Source organism: Lissotriton helveticus, chromosome 2_2 (assembly GCF_964261635.1).
Source record: "Lissotriton helveticus chromosome 2_2, aLisHel1.1, whole genome shotgun sequence".
Classification (NCBI taxonomy): domain Eukaryota; kingdom Metazoa; phylum Chordata; class Amphibia; order Caudata; family Salamandridae; genus Lissotriton; species Lissotriton helveticus.
In genome coordinates this window covers 512,465,567-512,487,894 of record NC_136060.1, presented here as the reverse complement: position 1 = coordinate 512,487,894, position 22,328 = coordinate 512,465,567, and the positions used below count along the sequence as shown (strand labels likewise).

At 45.8% G+C, this 22,328-nt stretch overlaps 1 protein-coding gene across 1 annotated transcript in view; it reads right to left on the bottom strand.

Moving 5' to 3' along the window:
* Nucleotides 1–6,442: 6,442 nt before the first annotated feature.
* Nucleotides 6,443–22,328, bottom strand: part of LOC144821925 (uncharacterized) — a 68,059-nt gene continuing 52,173 nt past the window's right edge. Inside the window, exon 4 of the mRNA XM_078679073.1 lies at nt 6,443–6,661. The gene's annotated coding sequence lies outside the window, so the exon portion shown is untranslated. The remainder of the gene's footprint in view (nt 6,662–22,328) is intronic.

The window sequence follows — 22,328 nt, the reverse complement described above, 5'->3', positions numbered from 1 at the left end:
TCGGCTCCATATGTGAATATTCTCGTTTTGGACGGTAGCACCTGGGGGCGCGGGCGTAGTTTTCTGAATTGTTGCAAACCCATGACGTTCACAGTGGCCCCTGTATCGATTACCACCATAACTTCGTTTCCGGCCATCTGTACAACGCACATCGGCTGCGGCCTTCGCCGCTGTTTGAGTACCCGCGCAAAGAGACAATGTACGCCTCTTCATCCTCGGACTCCGAATCTTCGTCCATTGTGGGTAGATATTTCTCTGTTTTCGGTGGTGATGGATCAGTTACCGACAACTGCCGAATTGCTTTGGTAGGAGCGTGTGATTTTTTTAAGGTCTTTGGGGTGTTTCGTCTTTGACACACAGTCGCAAAATGATTTGGAATCCCACAATTTGAGCAGGTTTTGCCCTGAGCTGGGCAGTCTTTGGCCGCGTGGGGCTCGTGTCTGCAATACCCACACCGTGTTCGGGACTGGTCTTTCCGGTATTCCTTTTGGGGTGGTCCTCGTGGCTGGGTCCTCACCGCGTCTGCACGTTCACTCTTAATGGTCTCTGTTTTACCTTGGGGTTTGTGGAGTGCTTGTTCCATCGCGGTAGCCCTGGCGGCCGAGAGGTCATGTGATCTGGCCAAGATTAGGATGTCCTCGAGTGAGATCCCTGGCTTGCGTAGTATTGATCCTCTTAGTGCCTTGTCTCGACATCCTTGAATGATCTGTCTCCGTATGGCCTTCGGTTGATCCTCATCAGTACAGGTGCTTGCGAGCTCCCTCACGCGAGCATAAAAACGGTCCATGGTTTCGCCTTCCCTCTGACGTGCCTGTCCCAGTTTGAAGACTTCAAAGTCTAGGTTCAGCTGTGGGTCAAAATGACCGTTAAGGGCAGTGACAGCAGCGTCATAATTATCAGCCGCCCCAGTGTTTGGCAGGTGTTTGAAAAGTTTGAAGATCTCATCTCCTGCATAGTGTAGTAATAGGGACCTTTTCACTGCTTTGTCTGTCTCCCTCGTGACCACAAAATAGTTTTCCAGTCTCTCAAGCCATATTTTCCAACGTGGAGATGCCGTAGATGGTTTCTCCATTTCGCTGAACGGTGGTAGGACCCCAGATGCGGCATGTTGGAACGGAATGTTAATGGTGGCTGCTGGCGCGTCTTCATCCGCCATGGTAAGGTTTTGTTAGGATGATCACCCCCGCTACCCCCTTACTGCAGGCTTGTCGTGATAGTGCGGGCCTCCGCCGAGCGTTCCCTCCTTCTCACCAACCACATGGCAGCGGGGCGGCCTACATCAGCTCCGTCGAGTTTTTCCACGGGCGTCTGGGTGTGTAGAGTTGCTGGAAACCTTCCGCGAGGCAGGACACCGCCCACACTCCCTTCAGGGCGCAGTTGGGGCCACCAGGAGGTGTCTGCAGCTTCTCACGCGAGATGCGTGAGTTTTGGTAGGGCTCCACTCGTACACGCGACTCACGCGAGATGCGTGAGGTATGGCAACTGGTCGCACTGCCGGTCCGGTTCCACCTCCCAACACGCTGGCTCTTCGGGGCAGCCACTGGGACCTCCAGCGACACCGATGTACAGCGGCAGGGGCGGCCAGGTGAAGAGTCAGGCAGGGCAGATGCCACAGGCAGGCGTGCGATAGGGCCGTGGGAAGGAGCAGCGCGCTCCGCTTCGGTCTCCGGTGCAGTGGCGAGAATCGGGTCCCCTCCGCTCGTCGTCAATGTAGTGTTTTGGGGTTGTGGCCCTGATTGGCCACCCTGGTTACTGCTGGCCTTTGCGCACGTGGGCCAGAGCGCGCAGGAGCAACGAACAGACTGCAGGCACACACGCTGTCGTAGTCGGAAGTGACGTCCCCGAGCGGGCGTCCTCCTTTTATCCAACCCCGCAGGCCACGCCTGGCTTGCGGATGTGTGGATGCGTGTGTGCTTGCGACCACTAGACCGCTGGGGATATTACAACCATCACAGCATCTAAATATATGCTGCAAAAACAAAGAAGCGAACGACAGAAAATGTCGCTGACACCATAACCAAGCTCAGCCTGAGCCTAGGAGAGCCGTTTCGAAATAATTTGGGTGTGATATTAATTGAGGTTACTATGGTGGATGTGCTCCACCAGTGGTAGAGCGGTAATGCATGAAGGGGGTCACGCCCCCTGCCACCGCTTGCTCTTCTGTTCCCAATACGATAGGATCAGGATATTTGCTTTCATTTTACAATTTCGAACGCAAGCGCCTCGTTTGCCTAAGCAACACACCAAGGGCCAGATGTAGGAGCCTAAGTACCAGTCGGTAACGGCCGATTTCGTCCGTTACCGACCGGTATTTAAGAATTGGCATGTAGGGGCACAATTTTACAGAATCGGTAAATTTACCGAATCTGTAAATTTACCGATTCTGTAAAATATCGAATCGGTATTTTTACCTATTCGGTAAATCCCAGATGTAGGTGGGACTCTTCTGAGTCCCAAAGGCCCTACAAATTCGGTATTTTAACACACAATCCAATTGGGTGTTAAAATACCGAATTCAGGTGTGCATGTACATGTGTGCATGCACACCTAGCCATGTGACAGACAGACATGCCCTTAGGGCATGTCTGTGTGCCACATGGCGCACATGCCTGTTTTTGGCGAGCCAGAGGGTGTCAAAGTGACACCCCCTGCACCCTTGCAAAATTCGGTATTTACCGATTCGGTAATTACCGAATCGGTATTTCCCATTGATTCCCATGGGCTTCACAGCCCATAGGAATCAATGGGCAATACCGATTCGGTATTTACCGAATCGGTAAATACCGAATTCTAACGATTCGGTATTTCCACATCTGGAAATACCTACATCTCCCCCCTTCATATTTACCGACTCTTAAATACCGAATCGGTAAAATTCGGTATTTAAGAGTCGGTAAATATGATTTACCTACATCTGGCCCCAAGTGGCTAATTTGTCAAATGACTTGTTTGCATATCAGAATTAAATTGCATCACAATGTCTGTTGCCTGCCTTAATTGAGGGAGGGGCATACACAAAACCCTTTTTTATGAGGGTATGTTGGACATTTTGTAGTGCAAATAGAACTATGCTGTGTACTACATTTCTAGGAAAACGACAGTGGTTCCATTGGGAGAAGCTTTTTCCACCTATGCTTCTAAGGGAAAAACACCTGATATACTTCATTGTAGGAGAATATGGTTTAATTACTGCATGGTTTAATAAATTATGCCAAAAAATGCATATATCAGATGCTCCAAAGAACAGTACAGTGAAAGTGATAAGGGACAAAAGTGCATAAAGTTTGGAAGGGTTTCTTTAAAAATGTAGGGTTGTCCGGAACTCCGCAGATTTACATAAAAACTCTATGAGATTCCATGGAGTTCTGCTAACAGGTGGGAATATGCATGCTGCACTGCTCGGGCTGCAATTTAGCACCAGAAGTGCTAGCCGTGCTGAAAAGTCAGTGCGAACGGCACCATGTAGTGTGCAAGAGTGCGCGACCATGCAAGATGATTTAACTTCCACTCGAGTAGAAAATATACTTGAGCGGCAGCAAAATCTACATGAAAAGCAGCTCTCTGATCATGATCGCCCACGACTGCCCACGTTAGAAAATGGCGCCAAGGGTTGCCAAATCTTGCTTGAGCCGCTCCCATTTCTGGAGTCTTGTGGGGGGAAAAATACTGCCACATGGGGATTGCCACAATTTGGCCGGAACTTCATGTTACTCTTTACCAAATTCCACATATTCCGCAGGCGGACTGAATCATTCTGCCCCCCAACCCCAAAAAAGAACAGCAATCCAATATTTTATGCTTATGGGGTACGGTAAATGGATCTTCACGAAGAGACTCAGAATTCGAGTTCAGTTTTGTTGCACTCCATAAGATTTCAATCAAAATGCTGAATTGTGAGTGAGCTGTGTATCACTTTCAGTGCACTATTCTTTCGAGCACCGAGGGGCATATTATCAAGGGATTTATCTCCGCTTTTTTAGCTTTAAAAGCCAAGAAAGCGGAGATAAAATTATCTCCCTATCAGCAACAGGGTGCTAACACGCAAATTCGCATGTTAGCACCCTTTTTCTCTACGCTTCCCCTTGCATCTCTAACGAGATGCAAAGGGGGCATTCCAGAGAAAAATAATAGGAGAAATGTTGTTAAGCGACATTTCTCCTATTATCAAGGATTTCGCTAACCCTGTTAGTGATAAAAAAGCAGCGCTAACCGCGGTTAGCGCTGCTTTTTTTACACCTGGTATTTTCCTGACTGAGCCATGATATCCTATGGAAGGTGGATATCATGGTTAAGTTTGTGAGCCACTATCATCAAGCTAACTCCAAACTCCGAGAGATTATCGTTGGTTTTCCAGTGATAATCTCTCATTTGGCAGTTAGCGCCAGGATTTTTATCACTTCTGAGATAAACCTTGCTAATAGCAAGTTATCTCTGCGATAATTTCCGGCGATGCTTAGTGTTAAAAAATTCATTGCTAAGCCTCGTTAGCGATAAATATCGCTAATCGTTGGTAATATGCCCCCTAGTGTATATTTTTTTGCATCATTGATTTACCCATTAATCCATTACCAGAAGCAGTCGGTTAACTCCCTAGTAGTCAACTGCAACATCACCACAGAGTTCTAATAAGCAACTAGAACGCTAACCTTTTTATTCAAGAATAAAGCAATACACTCCTGAATGTCATTTTGTTGGATTAGGAGTAGTTTACTTTAAACCCTATCCTGAAGAACTGGCCGAAGTAAATGAGCATTACGATGTCAATGCAGACATGAAACCAGAGGATTCATTAACTTCACCTTAACCTTTGTTCTTTAAGGTCTTTTTAATCATATACCACATCCAAGGGTTTCATGTGCCCCAACTTCAACCAGCAACAAACGCATACTTTGCACAGCCTGTCGCCTTGCACAGCAAAAGTTGGCCATACCATGCCACCTACTCACTGCAGGTGGCCATACCCCACTGCGCACAATTCTTTACCCATCCTTGTGCAATGGTGACCTGCCCCGATTCTGGTCCTATTTGCTTTTTAATTTTTTTTAGATATGTGGCTCCAAAGAGAGATCTGCAAATCTAGCTCAAGCTACCATTCCCTGTTGCCCTGGACCCATGCAAGATTCCCTTTCTGGTGCTAGACCCACAGATTGGGAATGAGCCAAGCCCTGTACCCACCCTCTGTGGAATGTCAAACACTGATGTGCATGGCCTTTGGCTGTGCCCAGCGGGGGTTGGTTGGCATCCAACCACTGCATGCAACCAACACGAGTCATGCACAGGGCAGGTTGGCTGCAGGGCCTGGCCAGAAACCAAGCCGTACATCCAGACCTCTTCTCGCAGTCAATGGCACTGTGCATGGCCTGTTCAATGGCGTTTGGCCATAGGGTCCATGCTGGCCCTGGAGGGTGCGTCCCGACGGGGGGGGGGGGGGGGGGGGGGCGGGGGGGGTGTGTGTGTATGTGTATGTGGCTCTGTGTATGTGTGTGTGTGTGGCCCTGTGTGTGTGGCTCTGTGTGGCTCTGTGTGTGTGTGGCTATGTGTGTGGCTCTGTAGGTATGTATGTGTGTGGGACTCTGTGTGGGTATGTGTGTTTGTGTGTGGCATTTGCGAGAGATTAAGCTATTGGCATTTATTTATCTGTTTTCAAAACCAACGCATACATAAAAATGTTGTCATTTACAATGCCAATAGCTCTAACTTTTTCAAAGGCGAAACCGTTGCATTGTAAATGCTTGTTCCTCCCGCGGCCGCCATCCAATAGTTGAATACAACAGTAGGGCCACCAGAGTCGCGTGGCCATGGCCGCCCCCAAAACAGTGCCGCCTGGGGCGAACTGCCCCCCTTGCCCCTCCCTAGCTATGCGGCTGTGCCCCGAGATAGAGCGGCAGTGCGCTTTACAAGTATACACACATTTACATTTAATGGCTTTCCTGGTCGCTGCCTCAGCCAAGTTTAAATGTAAGGAAGGTGGAAAAAGTGTGATAAAAAGAGAAAAATAAAACCGCAATTTCATGGCCCTTTTTTCGCCACACTGCAAGAATCCAGAGTTAACCGCCTCTTCTTCGTTGTGTTAAATAGAGGATAAAATGCGAAGCCTGAACGTTTACCCAGATTTTCAGTTTGTTTCTGCACTTTGGCGGAGCATGAATGTCATATATATACGCTTTGAAATTCAAGCTTGGGCAGCTGGATACAAAAACAAAATGAACACAGCTGCGTGGCGGCAGGTACTTTTTTCGTGGAAGCACACAACGTCTGCCCAAAGAAAACATGTACGTCTGGTTCACATGTGGGCGGAGCCAAAGCCCCTCTTTAGTGATGCGCACATAATTATCTGGTGACAGCTGCACTTTAAAGACAGAACACAAAAAGAAAGAGTTGGGGAGGACAAATGTTGACCCTTCAATCACCCTTTATTTGAAAATGTGAGAAAACCATAAAGACAGGTTATGCATAGATTGAACAATTGCAGAGTATTCATGCAAATACAGCGAGCAACAGAGCGACATGATCTTTCTCCCAGAGGGTCTCAGCCGGTTTGTAATAATCAGTCGTCCAATCAGGAACTGCATGTCTTAGATGGTCCTTAACATTTCAGGATAGAGTGGAGTCTTGGCTTTCCTCCAGACCCTTTAAACATCTGTCTTATTGTTGCGTCATTCTAGTAAAATTAATAAAAGAAACATGTGTGAGCTGTAAACTAAATTTTAGCCCTCCAGTCAGTCAGCAGATACAACAAACCAAAATACAAAAAAAACGTTTATATATTTCCATGACCTTCCCAAAGTGAAAGATGCAACATATATAAACTACTCAGCTGCTCCCCTTTGAGTATGAAGACGTCTTACAAGGAGTAGTAACCAAGAAACACAATATAGAGTCATTTTGTTGTTATTAAAAGAGTCATCCTGTGGTATATAAATAAATAATACCGGATCTATTTTTGGATGAATGAATGAATAACAGATAGCTCAATAAAATAAGAGTCAAGATTCGAGGTAGTAGGAGTTTCTGCAGGTTTATTACAGCATAAGGACAGGATCAGGACAACCTGCATAGAACAGAGGTGACAGGGCCCAGCAGGACAACTGGGGCCCAGCAGGGGAAAAGAGGCCCAGCAGCTGCTGGGGCTAGGTCTGGGATGAGCGCGCTAACATTCAATAACAAAACACAGGCATATATACATAGCGCAAACACATAGCATTACATTGCAGTAGGCGTAGCAGTGGGTGGAGCAGAAGGCGTGACGCGTAGCAGTCGCGAAAGATAACAGTAAAAAGAGGTGTAACTGGGCGTATACATAGACATGTGATGTAAATGTAACAGAATATGTCATGAATGGGCGGAAACATAGGAGGGGGCTACCTAAGGAGCCGGGACCTCTAACCTAATGGTGCGCGAAAACTGGCAATGACGTGTTACTAGGAGAAGCTGGGGGCTACGAACTCTGTGCTAGGAGCAGAGACTAGAGTCTGGAGGGTCGGAGCGACATGTACCTAAACCCTATCTGGTATCTAATGTTTAGGGAACATGTTGATATAAACTAGAAGTCATGAGGGGAAAGGCTAACTTGACTCTAAGACTGGACCATGCATTATTCTACATGAAGTGCGTGATGAAGAATACTAAATGACCATTAAATACAGTATTTCTCTAACGTGGAGACGAGAAGGCTAGACAATGACGGAAACTATTGATGCAGTTCAGTAGCTTAGGAATGCAGAGGAGGAGGACTGAACTGATAGCTGGAACTATAACATACTTTTGGCAGACTCAGAGGCAGAGCCAAGCTGCACCGGGCACTGCAAGGCAGGAAGTAAGTGAAGGGTCGAGGATACAGGTGGGGGCTGTATCGCTCCTCAGCGAGGCTTTCAGGAGACAGAAGCTGAATCCAGGGTCCGGGCCCTTTTGAGGCCTGGAAACGGGGACTTTATAATGGAATAACGTGCACACTGAGAAACGTGGCAACATTACTTTACATAGGCCTGATATTCGTAGTATTCACGAGGACTGGAAAATGACATATCAGAGGTGGACACAACTGTAATTGCGCCTTTAATCGGACATGGGGAATAACATATGCATATTGGTCATGCACACATAACATATGATGGATGAGGCGTAGGGACACAGAACATGGCAAAATTTACTTTTCCACATTCCCTCCTTGTCACTACGTTTCCATCAGGAAACATCAATTTTCATGATACCATCTATCATTTCATACAGTACCATTTGCTCGTCTCGAATTGTCTGGGAACGGGATTTAGAACGGGGCTTGGGACTAGGAATACAAGAGGTAGCACACATGCTGCAAATCGCAGGGCCACATTGTATACAGAGGCAGCAGCTGAATATGATCGCTACTGCAATACCTAGAAAGGACAGGACTTTCCATCCCCATGCGGAAATTATATTCCAGAACCAACCGGACCATGTCCAGGTGCCTGGATCTTGATGTAACAGATGGGCAATTTTATGGAGTCTGGTTATAGCTGAATAAACAGACGGCGCGTTATTTGGAATGAAAATGCAGCAACTAGATCCGATGACTCTACAGGCCCCGCCCCTATCGGCCAGTATGACGTCAAGGACGAGACGATTTTGCAAAACGACAAATCTCATAGCAGATTGTTCTTCGGTTAGGTTACCTAGAGCAGAGGCAGTCTCATTAACTACAGCTTCAAGGGTTCTTGTTAACCTACGGATTAGCTTACTATTCTGGACAGGTCCTACGAAGAAGAAGAAACCTTTATTGAAATCTGTATACTGTTCTAGAGTAGTTTCAGTATAATCGACAATTGGGGACTCCCTTCTATGTCTAATGTGTACTAGATGTGTGTTTCTGTGATAATCAGATGGGGCTAGAAAAACAGGTGGCAGTAGGAAGGCAATGTAACAGGTTCCCTCCCAATCGAGGGGCAGACGGACATATGCAGTTTGACCACAAATAAAATAAGAATGACGTGAAGCTTTGAAAATAGATTTCCCACTGTCACTATACTTGATAACAGTAGTACATTCACTATGACCTACATGTACAGAACCATAACTACGGACACATAATTCGCCTTTGACTGGTAGTACTGAAATAGCAGGTAAGTCTGGAGTAGTATCAGACTGAACATTCAGGACCATGAAATTCGACGAATAATTACCTAAATTATATACTTCGTTTTCTAGATCTAAACCTGTTCTGTGGGGAAGACCTTGCTTGTCTGGAAAACATGTACCGTTAAGAAAAGACATATCTGTTGAGGATGACGTTAACGTGGACCATGCTCCACACGAACCATTATGTGAGAATGGATAAGGAAACAGTGGCAGAACTCCCTTCGGTGTCTGGAAAGGGGGGAGTCGACCACACACCCAACAATTAGTGGCATTGCTGGTCTGGTGTGAATAATGTAACATACGGATAAATGTGTTGTTACGCATAGCGAGGCGGTATGAATATTCGTGAGGAGGCAGATCACTAAACGTGTGCTCTACTGTAGCATTAGTAGACATATTAGCATGAGGAACTGGAAAACACAGGAAAAGTGCGTAACTAGTGCAGGAAATCATTATGCTGAGAAATAATATGAAACTCAGAAAAACGATACATTGGAGTGAACTTTGACTGACTCTCTCACTATGGGGGTCTATTTTATACATGTCAGAAACAGTCCAACCGTTTCACCTAGGGGAGGACTTATACAATCAAACTGACTGACTTATTTTACTAGACCTGAGCTTTAACTTATACTCCTGCTGCGGAGTTTTCTCTAACAAGGGAGGGGTTGTAATAATGTCTTGTGCGGGACAGTCCTTTAAAACAATGTTCTGGCAATCTTTCGAATCCTGGAAGTCCTTGGAAATGTTCTTGGAGACTGGTTTCAATCCTTTGAAAAGTTTTACATGAGAAAGGTGGACCCACCCCTTTCTGCCTTCCAACTTGACGGCAGTTCGGGTGGTCAAGAGGACCTGACGTGGCTCCTTCCAACGTGGTTCCAGCGGACTTGATCTGTCAAAATTTCTGATCATCACAAGGGAGCCTGGAACGATCTCGTGCGGTGCCACCTCGGTATTGTCTGGAAATGCGGCGGCAACCTGTGAACGACATGAGTTGAGGGCAGACATCAAGGAAGCTAGGTAATCTGTCAGCATATTACATGAAACATCGGTAATACTTCGGGGCCTTGGAGTACCCCACATGTTAGCGGGGCGGCCGAATACGACCTCGTACGGGGACAGACCTGATCTGGAATGTGCGACCATGCGCATATAAAACAAAGCGACTGGCAGAGCTACTAACCAGTCTACACCTTTGTCCTTACAGACTTTTGCAATGCGGATTTTCAGAGTCTGATTATGTCTCTCTACGAGACCGGCTGCTTCAGGATGGCGTACACAATGGAACTTCCACTGGTACCCTAACAAAAGGGAAACGTGCTTCATGAGTTCAGATGAGAATGGCTGGCCGTTATCAGAATATACGACTCTAGGGAGTCCGTATCTAGGGAAAAATTCACGAACCAACTGCTTGGCAGTGGTCGCGGCTGTGTAATCTGGGACTGGATATGCTTCTGTCCACCTGGACAAAGCGCATACAACTACAAGGACATACTTGAAACCTCGACATCGCTCCATCTGAATATAATCCATCTGGAGGACCTCAAAAGGGTGGTCAGGAGGCTGGAAACCACCTTGTTCCACCGGGACACTTTTACCTGGATTAAACTGACAACATATCATACAGGTGCGGACTTTCTGCTTGGCTGCAGCTCGTAAATGCTTGTTGAACCAAATGTTCTGGATACTGTCTAACATAGCTTTTTCTCCTAAATGTGCTGGACTATGTGCGGTATTGATAATGACTTGAACCATAGAATCGGGGAGAAACCATGTGGCTCTACCCTTCGTTAACCATCCTTGATCTGTCTGGACCCCTCCTTGTTCAGACCATTTCTTGATTTCATCGGGAGTAGCATGTAACTGTATATCTATGACATCTTGTGTAGGGTCCTTAACTGTCATGCATGTAATCAGATCTGGAGTACGTGTCTGATTAACTGGAATGTCTGGAGTCTGTGCTGTAAGCTTGGCTGTGCGGTCTGCTAGATCATTACCCTGGGAGATAATGTCAGTGACTTTCGTATGTGCTTTACATTTCATGATAGCAATAGATGTCGGTAAATGTATGGCATCTAACAGGGCTTGAATAAGGAGACCATGCTGAATCTTGGTTCCATGAGAAGTCATGAAACCTCTCTCCTGCCAGAGCACTCCGAAGTCGTGTACAACTCCGAATGCGTAACGTGAATCTGTGTAAACATTAACCTTCAGGTTCTTGGCATGTATACAGGCTTGTGTCAGAGCGACTAGCTCTGCTGCTTGAGCGGACAGGGTATCAATACGGTGTGTTTCAATAACTTCAGTGTCAGTAGTCACTGCATACGCGGCGACTAGTTCTCCTGTACTAGTTCTCATACATGAACCATCCACATAAAGTGTCAGGTCCGGATCTGATAACGGAATATCTGTCAGGTCTTGTCTTGGCTTCGTCGTAATATTAACTACTTCCACACAGTCGTGTGGGTCTGGATTTGAATTAACTGATGGTAACAGTGTAGCGGGATTCAGAACGTTGCAGCGTCTAATTTCTATGTGTGGCTGGAACAGTGTCAATTCATAACCTGTTAAACGTGCAATTGTCAAGTGCTGTGTTTGTGTTCGGTTTAAAAGAACTTCTACGGAGTGTGGAACTTGTACTGTCAGGGAATGTCCTAAAACTATGGAATCACTTTGTCTGATAGCTAGTGCTGTGGCTGCAACTGACTTGAGGCACGCATGTAACGCCTGGGCGACTGGATCTAATGTGCTCGAAAAATAAGCACAGGGCTTGTATTGTCCTGCTTGATCTTGCGTGAGAACAGACAATGCTGTACCTTCGCGTTCAGTAACGAAAAGTGTAAAAGGCTTACTGTAGTTCGGTGTGGCTAGAACTGGAGCTTGACATAGGGCTTTCTTTAACTCGTTGAAACTAAGTGTATGTTCAGATGTCCAAGGGAGGACAGTCGATACGGCTGCCTCCTGTGTCGTTAACTGTATCAGTGGCTTGGCTAGAAATGCATACTGGGGAATCCATTGTCTACAATAAGAAGTAAGGCCGATAAAGGCACGTACCTCCTTCTGGGTTCTGGGCTGGGGAAGACTCGCTATTAACTGGATACGGTCGGGTGTCAACTGCCTACCCCTCTTGGACAGCAAGTGTCCTAAGTATACCACTTGCTGGACACAGAATTGAAGCTTCGAAGGTGACACCTTGTGCCCCATCTCGGCTAGAAAATACAGAACTGTAAGGGATGCTCGCTCGCAAGCACGTTCAGAACGGGCTGTGATCAGTAGATCATCGACATACTGGAGCAGGGCAGTGTCAGTTGGCATGTGAATGTTGTCTAGTTGTCTCTTGAGTGCTTGACTGTAAATACTAGGGCTTTCTGTGAAACCTTGAGGAGCGCGTGTAAACATATAGCTCCTTCCATTTAAACAAAATCCGAAAAGAAACTGGCTGTCTGGATGAATTGGAACACTGAAAAATGCATTCTTGAGGTCTATGACAGTGAAAAACATGGCTTCGGAATCAATGGCTGTTAACAGGAGACAGAAGCTGAATCCAGGGTCCGGGCCCTTTTGAGGCCTGGAAACGGGGACTTTATAATGGAATAACGTGCACACTGAGAAACGTGGCAACATTACTTTACATAGGCCTGATATTCGTAGTATTCACGAGGACTGGAAAATGACATATCAGAGGTGGACACAACTGTAATTGCGCCTTTAATCGGACATGGGGAATAACATATGCATATTGGTCATGCACACATAACATATGATGGATGAGGCGTAGGGACACAGAACATGGCAAAATTTACTTTTCCACATTCCCTCCTTGTCACTACGTTTCCATCAGGAAACATCAATTTTCATGATACCATCTATCATTTCATACAGTACCATTTGCTCGTCTCGAATTGTCTGGGAACGGGATTTAGAACGGGGCTTGGGACTAGGAATACAAGAGGTAGCACACATGCTGCAAATCGCAGGGCCACATTGTATACAGAGGCAGCAGCTGAATATGATCGCTACTGCAATACCTAGAAAGGACAGGACTTTCCATCCCCATGCGGAAATTATATTCCAGAACCAACCGGACCATGTCCAGGTGCCTGGATCTTGATGTAACAGATGGGCAATTTTATGGAGTCTGGTTATAGCTGAATAAACAGACGGCGCGTTATTTGGAATGAAAATGCAGCAACTAGATCCGATGACTCTACAGGCCCCGCCCCTATCGGCCAGTATGACGTCAAGGACGAGACGATTTTGCAAAACGACAAATCTCATAGCAGATTGTTCTTCGGTTAGGTTACCTAGAGCAGAGGCAGTCTCATTAACTACAGCTTCAAGGGTTCTTGTTAACCTACGGATTAGCTTACTATTCTGGACAGGTCCTACGAAGAAGAAGAAACCTTTATTGAAATCTGTATACTGTTCTAGAGTAGTTTCAGTATAATCGACAATTGGGGACTCCCTTCTATGTCTAATGTGTACTAGATGTGTGTTTCTGTGATAATCAGATGGGGCTAGAAAAACAGGTGGCAGTAGGAAGGCAATGTAACAGGTTCCCTCCCAATCGAGGGGCAGACGGACATATGCAGTTTGACCACAAATAAAATAAGAATGACGTGAAGCTTTGAAAATAGATTTCCCACTGTCACTATACTTGATAACAGTAGTACATTCACTATGACCTACATGTACAGAACCATAACTACGGACACATAATTCGCCTTTGACTGGTAGTACTGAAATAGCAGGTAAGTCTGGAGTAGTATCAGACTGAACATTCAGGACCATGAAATTCGACGAATAATTACCTAAATTATATACTTCGTTTTCTAGATCTAAACCTGTTCTGTGGGGAAGACCTTGCTTGTCTGGAAAACATGTACCGTTAAGAAAAGACATATCTGTTGAGGATGACGTTAACGTGGACCATGCTCCACACGAACCATTATGTGAGAATGGATAAGGAAACAGTGGCAGAACTCCCTTCGGTGTCTGGAAAGGGGGGAGTCGACCACACACCCAACAATTAGTGGCATTGCTGGTCTGGTGTGAATAATGTAACATACGGATAAATGTGTTGTTACGCATAGCGAGGCGGTATGAATATTCGTGAGGAGGCAGATCACTAAACGTGTGCTCTACTGTAGCATTAGTAGACATATTAGCATGAGGAACTGGAAAACACAGGAAAAGTGCGTAACTAGTGCAGGAAATCATTATGCTGAGAAATAATATGAAACTCAGAAAAACGATACATTGGAGTGAACTTCGACTGACTCTCTCACTATGGGGGTCTATTTTATACATGTCAGAAACAGTCCAACCGTTTCACCTAGGGGAGGACTTATACAATCAAACTGACTGACTTATTTTACTAGACCTGAGCTTTAACTTATACTCCTGCTGCGGAGTTTTCTCTAACAAGGGAGGGGTTGTAATAATGTCTTGTGCGGGACAGTCCTTTAAAACAATGTTCTGGCAATCTTTCGAATCCTGGAAGTCCTTGGAAATGTTCTTGGAGACTGGTTTCAATCCTTTGAAAAGTTTTACATGAGAAAGGTGGACCCACCCCTTTCTGCCTTCCAACTTGACGGCAGTTCGGGTGGTCAAGAGGACCTGACGTGGCTCCTTCCAACGTGGTTCCAGCGGACTTGATCTGTCAAAATTTCTGATCATCACAAGGGAGCCTGGAACGATCTCGTGCGGTGCCACCTCGGTATTGTCTGGAAATGCGGCGGCAACCTGTGAACGACATGAGTTGAGGGCAGACATCAAGGAAGCTAGGTAATCTGTCAGCATATTACATGAAACATCGGTAATACTTCGGGGCCTTGGAGTACCCCACATGTTAGGGGGGCGGCCGAATACGACCTCGTACGGGGACAGACCTGATCTGGAATGTGCGACCATGCGCATATAAAACAAAGCGACTGGCAGAGCTACTAACCAGTCTACACCTTTGTCCTTACAGACTTTTGCAATGCGGATTTTCAGAGTCTGATTATGTCTCTCTACGAGACCGGCTGCTTCAGGATGGCGTACACAATGGAACTTCCACTGGTACCCTAACAAAAGGGAAACGTGCTTCATGAGTTCAGATGAGAATGGCTGGCCGTTATCAGAATATACGACTCTAGGGAGTCCGTATCTAGGGAAAAATTCACGAACCAACTGCTTGGCAGTGGTCGCGGCTGTGTAATCTGGGACTGGATATGCTTCTGTCCACCTGGACAAAGCGCATACAACTACAAGGACATACTTGAAACCTCGACATCGCTCCATCTGAATATAATCCATCTGGAGGACCTCAAAAGGGTGGTCAGGAGGCTGGAAACCACCTTGTTCCACCGGGACACTTTTACCTGGATTAAACTGACAACATATCATACAGGTGCGGACTTTCTGCTTGGCTGCAGCTCGTAAATGCTTGTTGAACCAAATGTTCTGGATACTGTCTAACATAGCTTTTTCTCCTAAATGTGCTGGACTATGTGCGGTATTGATAATGACTTGAACCATAGAATCGGGGAGAAACCATGTGGCTCTACCCTTCGTTAACCATCCTTGATCTGTCTGGACCCCTCCTTGTTCAGACCATTTCTTGATTTCATCGGGAGTAGCATGTAACTGTATATCTATGACATCTTGTGTAGGGTCCTTAACTGTCATGCATGTAATCAGATCTGGAGTACGTGTCTGATTAACTGGAATGTCTGGAGTCTGTGCTGTAAGCTTGGCTGTGCGGTCTGCTAGATCATTACCCTGGGAGATAATGTCAGTGACTTTCGTATGTGCTTTACATTTCATGATAGCAATAGATGTCGGTAAATGTATGGCATCTAACAGGGCTTGAATAAGGAGACCATGCTGAATCTTGGTTCCATGAGAAGTCATGAAACCTCTCTCCTGCCAGAGCACTCCGAAGTCGTGTACAACTCCGAATGCGTAACGTGAATCTGTGTAAACATTAACCTTCAGGTTCTTGGCATGTATACAGGCTTGTGTCAGAGCGACTAGCTCTGCTGCTTGAGCGGACAGGGTATCAATACGGTGTGTTTCAATAACTTCAGTGTCAGTAGTCACTGCATACGCGGCGACTAGTTCTCCTGTACTAGTTCTCATACATGAACCATCCACATAAAGTGTCAGGTCCGGATCTGATAACGGAATATCTGTCAGGTCTTGTCTTGGCTTCGTCGTAATATTAACTACTTCCACACAGTCGTGTGGGTCTGGATTTGAATTAACTGATGGTAACAGTGTAGCGGGATTCAGAACGTTGCAGCGTCTAATTTCTATGTGTGGCTGGAACAGTGTCAATTCATAACCTGTTAAACGTGCAATTGTCAAGTGCTGTGTTTGTGTTCGGTTTAAAAGAACTTCTACGGAGTGTGGAACTTGTACTGTCAGGGAATGTCCTAAAACTATGGAATCACTTTGTCTGATAGCTAGTGCTGTGGCTGCAACTGACTTGAGGCACGCATGTAACGCCTGGGCGACTGGATCTAATGTGCTCGAAAAATAAGCACAGGGCTTGTATTGTCCTGCTTGATCTTGCGTGAGAACAGACAATGCTGTACCTTCGCGTTCAGTAACGAAAAGTGTAAAAGGCTTACTGTAGTTCGTGTGGCTAGAACTGGAGCTTGACATAGGGCTTTCTTTAACTCGTTGAAACTAAGTGTATGTTCAGATGTCCAAGGGAGGACAGTCGATACGGCTGCCTCCTGTGTCGTTAACTGTATCAGTGGCTTGGCTAGAAATGCATACTGGGGAATCCATTGTCTACAATAAGAAGTAAGGCCGATAAAGGCACGTACCTCCTTCTGGGTTCTGGGCTGGGGAAGACTCGCTATTAACTGGATACGGTCGGGTGTCAACTGCCTACCCCTCTTGGACAGCAAGTGTCCTAAGTATACCACTTGCTGGACACAGAATTGAAGCTTCGAAGGTGACACCTTGTGCCCCATCTCGGCTAGAAAATACAGAACTGTAAGGGATGCTCGCTCGCAAGCACGTTCAGAACGGGCTGTGATCAGTAGATCATCGACATACTGGAGCAGGGCAGTGTCAGTTGGCATGTGAATGTTGTCTAGTTGTCTCTTGAGTGCTTGACTGTAAATACTAGGGCTTTCTGTGAAACCTTGAGGAGCGCGTGTAAACATATAGCTCCTTCCATTTAAACAAAATCCGAAAAGAAACTGGCTGTCTGGATGAATTGGAACACTGAAAAATGCATTCTTGAGGTCTATGACAGTGAAAAACATGGCTTCGGAATCAATGGCTGTTAACAGGGAAGAAATATCTGGGACAACTGGGTACTGAGGAATAATACATTTATTAAGCTCTCGTAAATCAATCACTAGTCGATATACTGGGGGTGCATTTGGATCAGTACGTTTCATGACTGGAATGATCGGAGAATTACATACATTGGAGTCAGTTTCTACAACTACTCCTTGAGCCATGAGCTCGTCAATAATTTTGGATAAGGCTGCTACAGCCTCGGGTGGCAATCTGTACTGTCTGATTCGTGGTAACACTACACCTGGCTTGAGAGTCACACGATGGGGTGTGATTTGCATATAACCTACATCAGTTGGACCTTGCGCCCATAAATGCTGCGGTACTTTAGACAATCTTGAATCAAAATCTCGTAATACATAGTGACCCTTAAAGTCACGTAGGAACAGACGTATTCCCTCTGGGGAACAGCAAATAACTGCACCTAATTCTTTCAGTGTCTTAATGCCTAATAGATTTTCTGGACATGACTTAGTAAGTAACAGATCAGTAGTGCGGGACAATGGACCTACTTCTAGAGTGACTGGCTTAGATATCTCGTTAACTATTGGTTTTCCTGAAAATCCAAGGGAAACATTTCTTGAGCCTGAGAGCGGAGCCCCTGGAACTTCGGCATGACTAATTGTGGTCCTACTTGCCCCTGTATCAATCAAAAACTTTCTGTCTTTCCCTAATACTTGACTATGAACATAGGGACCTTCTTGATCTACAGGTATCTCGATGAGAGGCAAGCCTACCTCCCTCTCTAGGCTGTTTCATGAATATGACTGGTACTCTGGATACTCAGACTGTGCATACTGGTACATCTGCGATGTAACATGCTGTGTTGCAGCAATAGGCTGCGGTACTGAAACTGTCTGTTGTGCATTCTGTGGCTGAGGAATCTGTGAAACTTGTTCTTGTCTAGGCGGACGTGGTCTTTCTTTAGTCTTACCAGTAGCTATGTTATGTTTCAGAACTGCACACTCGTTTATAAAATGACCTGGCTGTTTACAATAATTGCAGTTCCCTTTAACGGGAGCTGCAGGATGACTGGCTTGATTCGGACCCCTCTTCTGACTGTCTTGAGGAACAGATTGTGCAACTAGCACTTTCATTTTCGTGTCTTTCATACGTTTTCTCTCGTGTTCTTGCTCTTCCCTGATTCTATTCTGGTGGTACTGGAGCATCTGGAGCATCTGGGACGGAGTATTTGCTTGCCAGGTGCTTTCGACTTTTAAAACTCGGTTTTTAATTTGTGGGCTTGAATTCTCGACTAATTTGGTGACGAAAAGATGAGGGTATGACTCACTACTTGTCTTGAGACCACTATTAATACTGAAGCATTTTTCAAATCTAGAATAAAAATCACTAATATCTTCATCTTGTTTCTGTTTACAGGCTGAGATTGCATCCCAGTCTTCTTTCCTAGTTGTCAATAATCTGGGTAAAACTTGAATCAGTAATTCTGGTAATTCTTTACATTTATCTCCAAGACCGGTACCTGGTACTCGTGCCTTGTCTTCAGCTTCTAGAGCTGCCCAATCGATCTTTTTCTCTCCCACCTCCCATTCTTTTTCCTTTAACTTTTCATACACCCCTGCGGGTAACAGGACCTTTAACATTTTAATGATATCTGGGTAAGTGTATTCTCCCATACGGAGCATGTCTTTTAATTCTCTATGGAACCCTGCTGGATCTTTGTCATGACAGGGAATTAATTTCTTCATTTCAAGAAGTTCCATCTTTGAAATTGGAGTGTATACAAACACTCGTTGCATTACGCCACCCGCCCCTTGGACTGGGTGGACTTCTCGTAACGGATTCTGTCTGTCTATGTAGAATGGCTTACTTTCTGGGGGTGAGACATGAACAAAATGCGGGTTCAGAAACGTTCTATATTTGTGGCGCTGTTCTAGAATGACACTAATTAAATCGGTACCTAGACCTCTCCATCTATACTGGAGTAACTCGTTCAGGATATCATGTAACGGACCTGGATCAGAGTGTTGACCCTCATACAGAGTAATGAGGTACTGGATCATATACATACCCACCAGTCGTTGCTCGGCTGGGGGCAGTTTCAGAAACATTTGTGCCACTATTTCGTCTGGAAAAGTGGTAGAATCAGTAATCCATCGGACTGCTGATCGGGCTAGTTCTTGTTCATGCATGGTACCACTGTAACCGATTCGTGATTTCAGAATGTAATCGGTAGCTTGAAATACTTGTTCTAGAGAACCTTGTTCTGGTGCTAGATGATGAAAAATAGACTTGGGTTCTAGACGTAAATGGCGATCTGGAAATCTGGATTTTCCTACATACGCTATTCTGACGGGATTCTCGTTCTCTTCCTCTTCAGGATCAGAGATACTTTCTTTCTCGCTTACTTGTGCTGCTTTACGCTGGTCGTGTAACCTTATTATTTCTTTACGAATTTTCTTGTACATACTCTCCATGGCACTGACGGTCTTGTGCTTACCCTCGGCTATATTATCACTCCACCTTGTCAGGATTCTCATTTCGGCGGGATCTTTAGACGGGTAATCTTGTTCTCTTATTAGACAATTGATCAGGAACTTTAATATCATGAGCTGAATCTCGGCTTTCCTTTGAGACATAATCTCGCCAATACTTTCTGGATCATCCCCTGTACGGATGAAACGATATATTCTGTCTAGATCTTCTTTCATATTTGGCAGGGTGACTAGATACTCGGTCACTCTCCTTACACGTAAGGAATATAAAACCATAGTATATTCGCCTGGAACTGGATCATAGACACATTCGTTAAGGGCTTGCCTGATTTCTGTAACAGACTTATTACTTTTAGGAGTACGCTGTGATGCTTGAGCATGTAATTTGAGTGCTGATAAACGCTTGTGTGGCGGCGGGGTTTGAGGAGTAGCTCCTCCTGCGGCCCCTAAACTGGAGTCGTCTACTGAGGCTCTACGTCCTGGCAGAATGGGAAATGGAACTGTAGGCTGGACCGGGGGTACCGTAACAGGTACTCCGGTGTCTGGAGGAACATGAATTACCTGGTTTACAGGGACTGGCGGAGCGCGAACAGGATTGGCATATTCGGGGACTGTGTCGTCCAGATAGGACGAAATAAAAATATCAGCTGCGGTCGGTTTGTGACGTAGTTTGGTCGGAATTAATGGTGGCGGGAAATTACTGGATGCCTCTGGGGTCGCTTTTGGCACTCCTTCGGCAAGAAGAGGATACATACCCTTAATAAGGGCATGCCTCTGTCTGTCTGACTGTTCGGCTTTGACTTGTTCACCTATCTCGATTAATTCTCTTTCTTGAGCTCGTTCTTGGGATTCTCTACTTAACTCTGACTTTCTGACTTCCTTTTCCGTTCTTCTATGCGCCTCTTTACGCCATAACTCGATGGCATCTTTCTGTGACTGTCTGGCTTTCTTTTTCCATAATGCTTCTTCTACTCGCATGATACATTCAGCATCCCATGTACCCGATACGGGCCATCTATACTTTTCTTCTAACTGTTTGGTATACTCTACCCATAAATCTAGATACATTATGGCGCTTATGCCATGTTTCTGATACATAAAATGACCTGGACTGTCCCTAGGCGGGACAGGAACCGCTTCCTCTAACAGACCCTTTCTAGTTTTTAACTGACGTAACTTGGAAAATATAGGCATGACTGAACTGTAATCTGGACACAATACAATACACAATAAAAACACGAGATCACATCGCACTCATACCACAACATTAAAATACATAAAGAACATTATAAATAACAGTTCGAACAGAATATTACCTGGAATACTGAGAACAGAAATAGAACAGATTTTCTCGAGAACGGAACAGACTAGAATTACTGGATGCACTGCTGTAACAGTACGGAACATACCGGTCCCATAAAGGGACACATCAAGACCCGTATCCACCTAGGTGAACACTTCGTTTGTGAGTCTGGGCACCACCAACCCACGGACCAGGAGTCAATTTAGATTGGTCCTGTCTAGATACTACCCCAGCAATGGTACTCACCGGGCAGCACGGAACGGAAGGCCTCGGACGGGACTGGACGACGGACGACGGACGACGAACTTCGGACTTCGGACTTCAGTTACAGGTGGGCCTCCGGATACCTCGGACCTTGGACTCTCGGCTTGGGCTCTGGTCGGGACTCGCCGCGTTCCTCCACCGTCTCGTTCGGATGCTGGACCGCCTCCTCCGTCTCCTCCGTGGGCCTGAGGGATACTTGAGCAGAAATATCTGCCACTGCGCAGAAGAGTTCCGTCACGACTGCAGAGGGTCAGGGGGTCGGCGTGGCTTCACCGACGCGTGGGGAAAGGGCAAGTCCCTGTTCGGGCGCCATTATGTGGTATATAAATAAATAATACCGGATCTATTTTTGGATGAATGAATGAATAACAGATAGCTCAATAAAATAAGAGTCAAGATTCGAGGTAGTAGGAGTTTCTGCAGGTTTATTACAGCATAAGGACAGGATCAGGACAACCTGCATAGAACAGAGGTGACAGGGCCCAGCAGGACAACTGGGGCCCAGCAGGGGAAAAGAGGCCCAGCAGCTGCTGGGGCTAGGTCTGGGATGAGCGCGCTAACATTCAATAACAAAACACAGGCATATATACATAGCGCAAACACATAGCATTACATTGCAGTAGGCGTAGCAGTGGGTGGAGCAGAAGGCGTGACGCGTAGCAGTCGCGAAAGATAACAGTAAAAAGAGGTGTAACTGGGCGTATACATAGACATGTGATGTAAATGTAACAGAATATGTCATGAATGGGCGGAAACATAGGAGGGGGCTACCTAAGGAGCCGGGACCTCTAACCTAATGGTGCGCGAAAACTGGCAATGACGTGTTACTAGGAGAAGCTGGGGGCTACGAACTCTGTGCTAGGAGCAGAGACTAGAGTCTGGAGGGT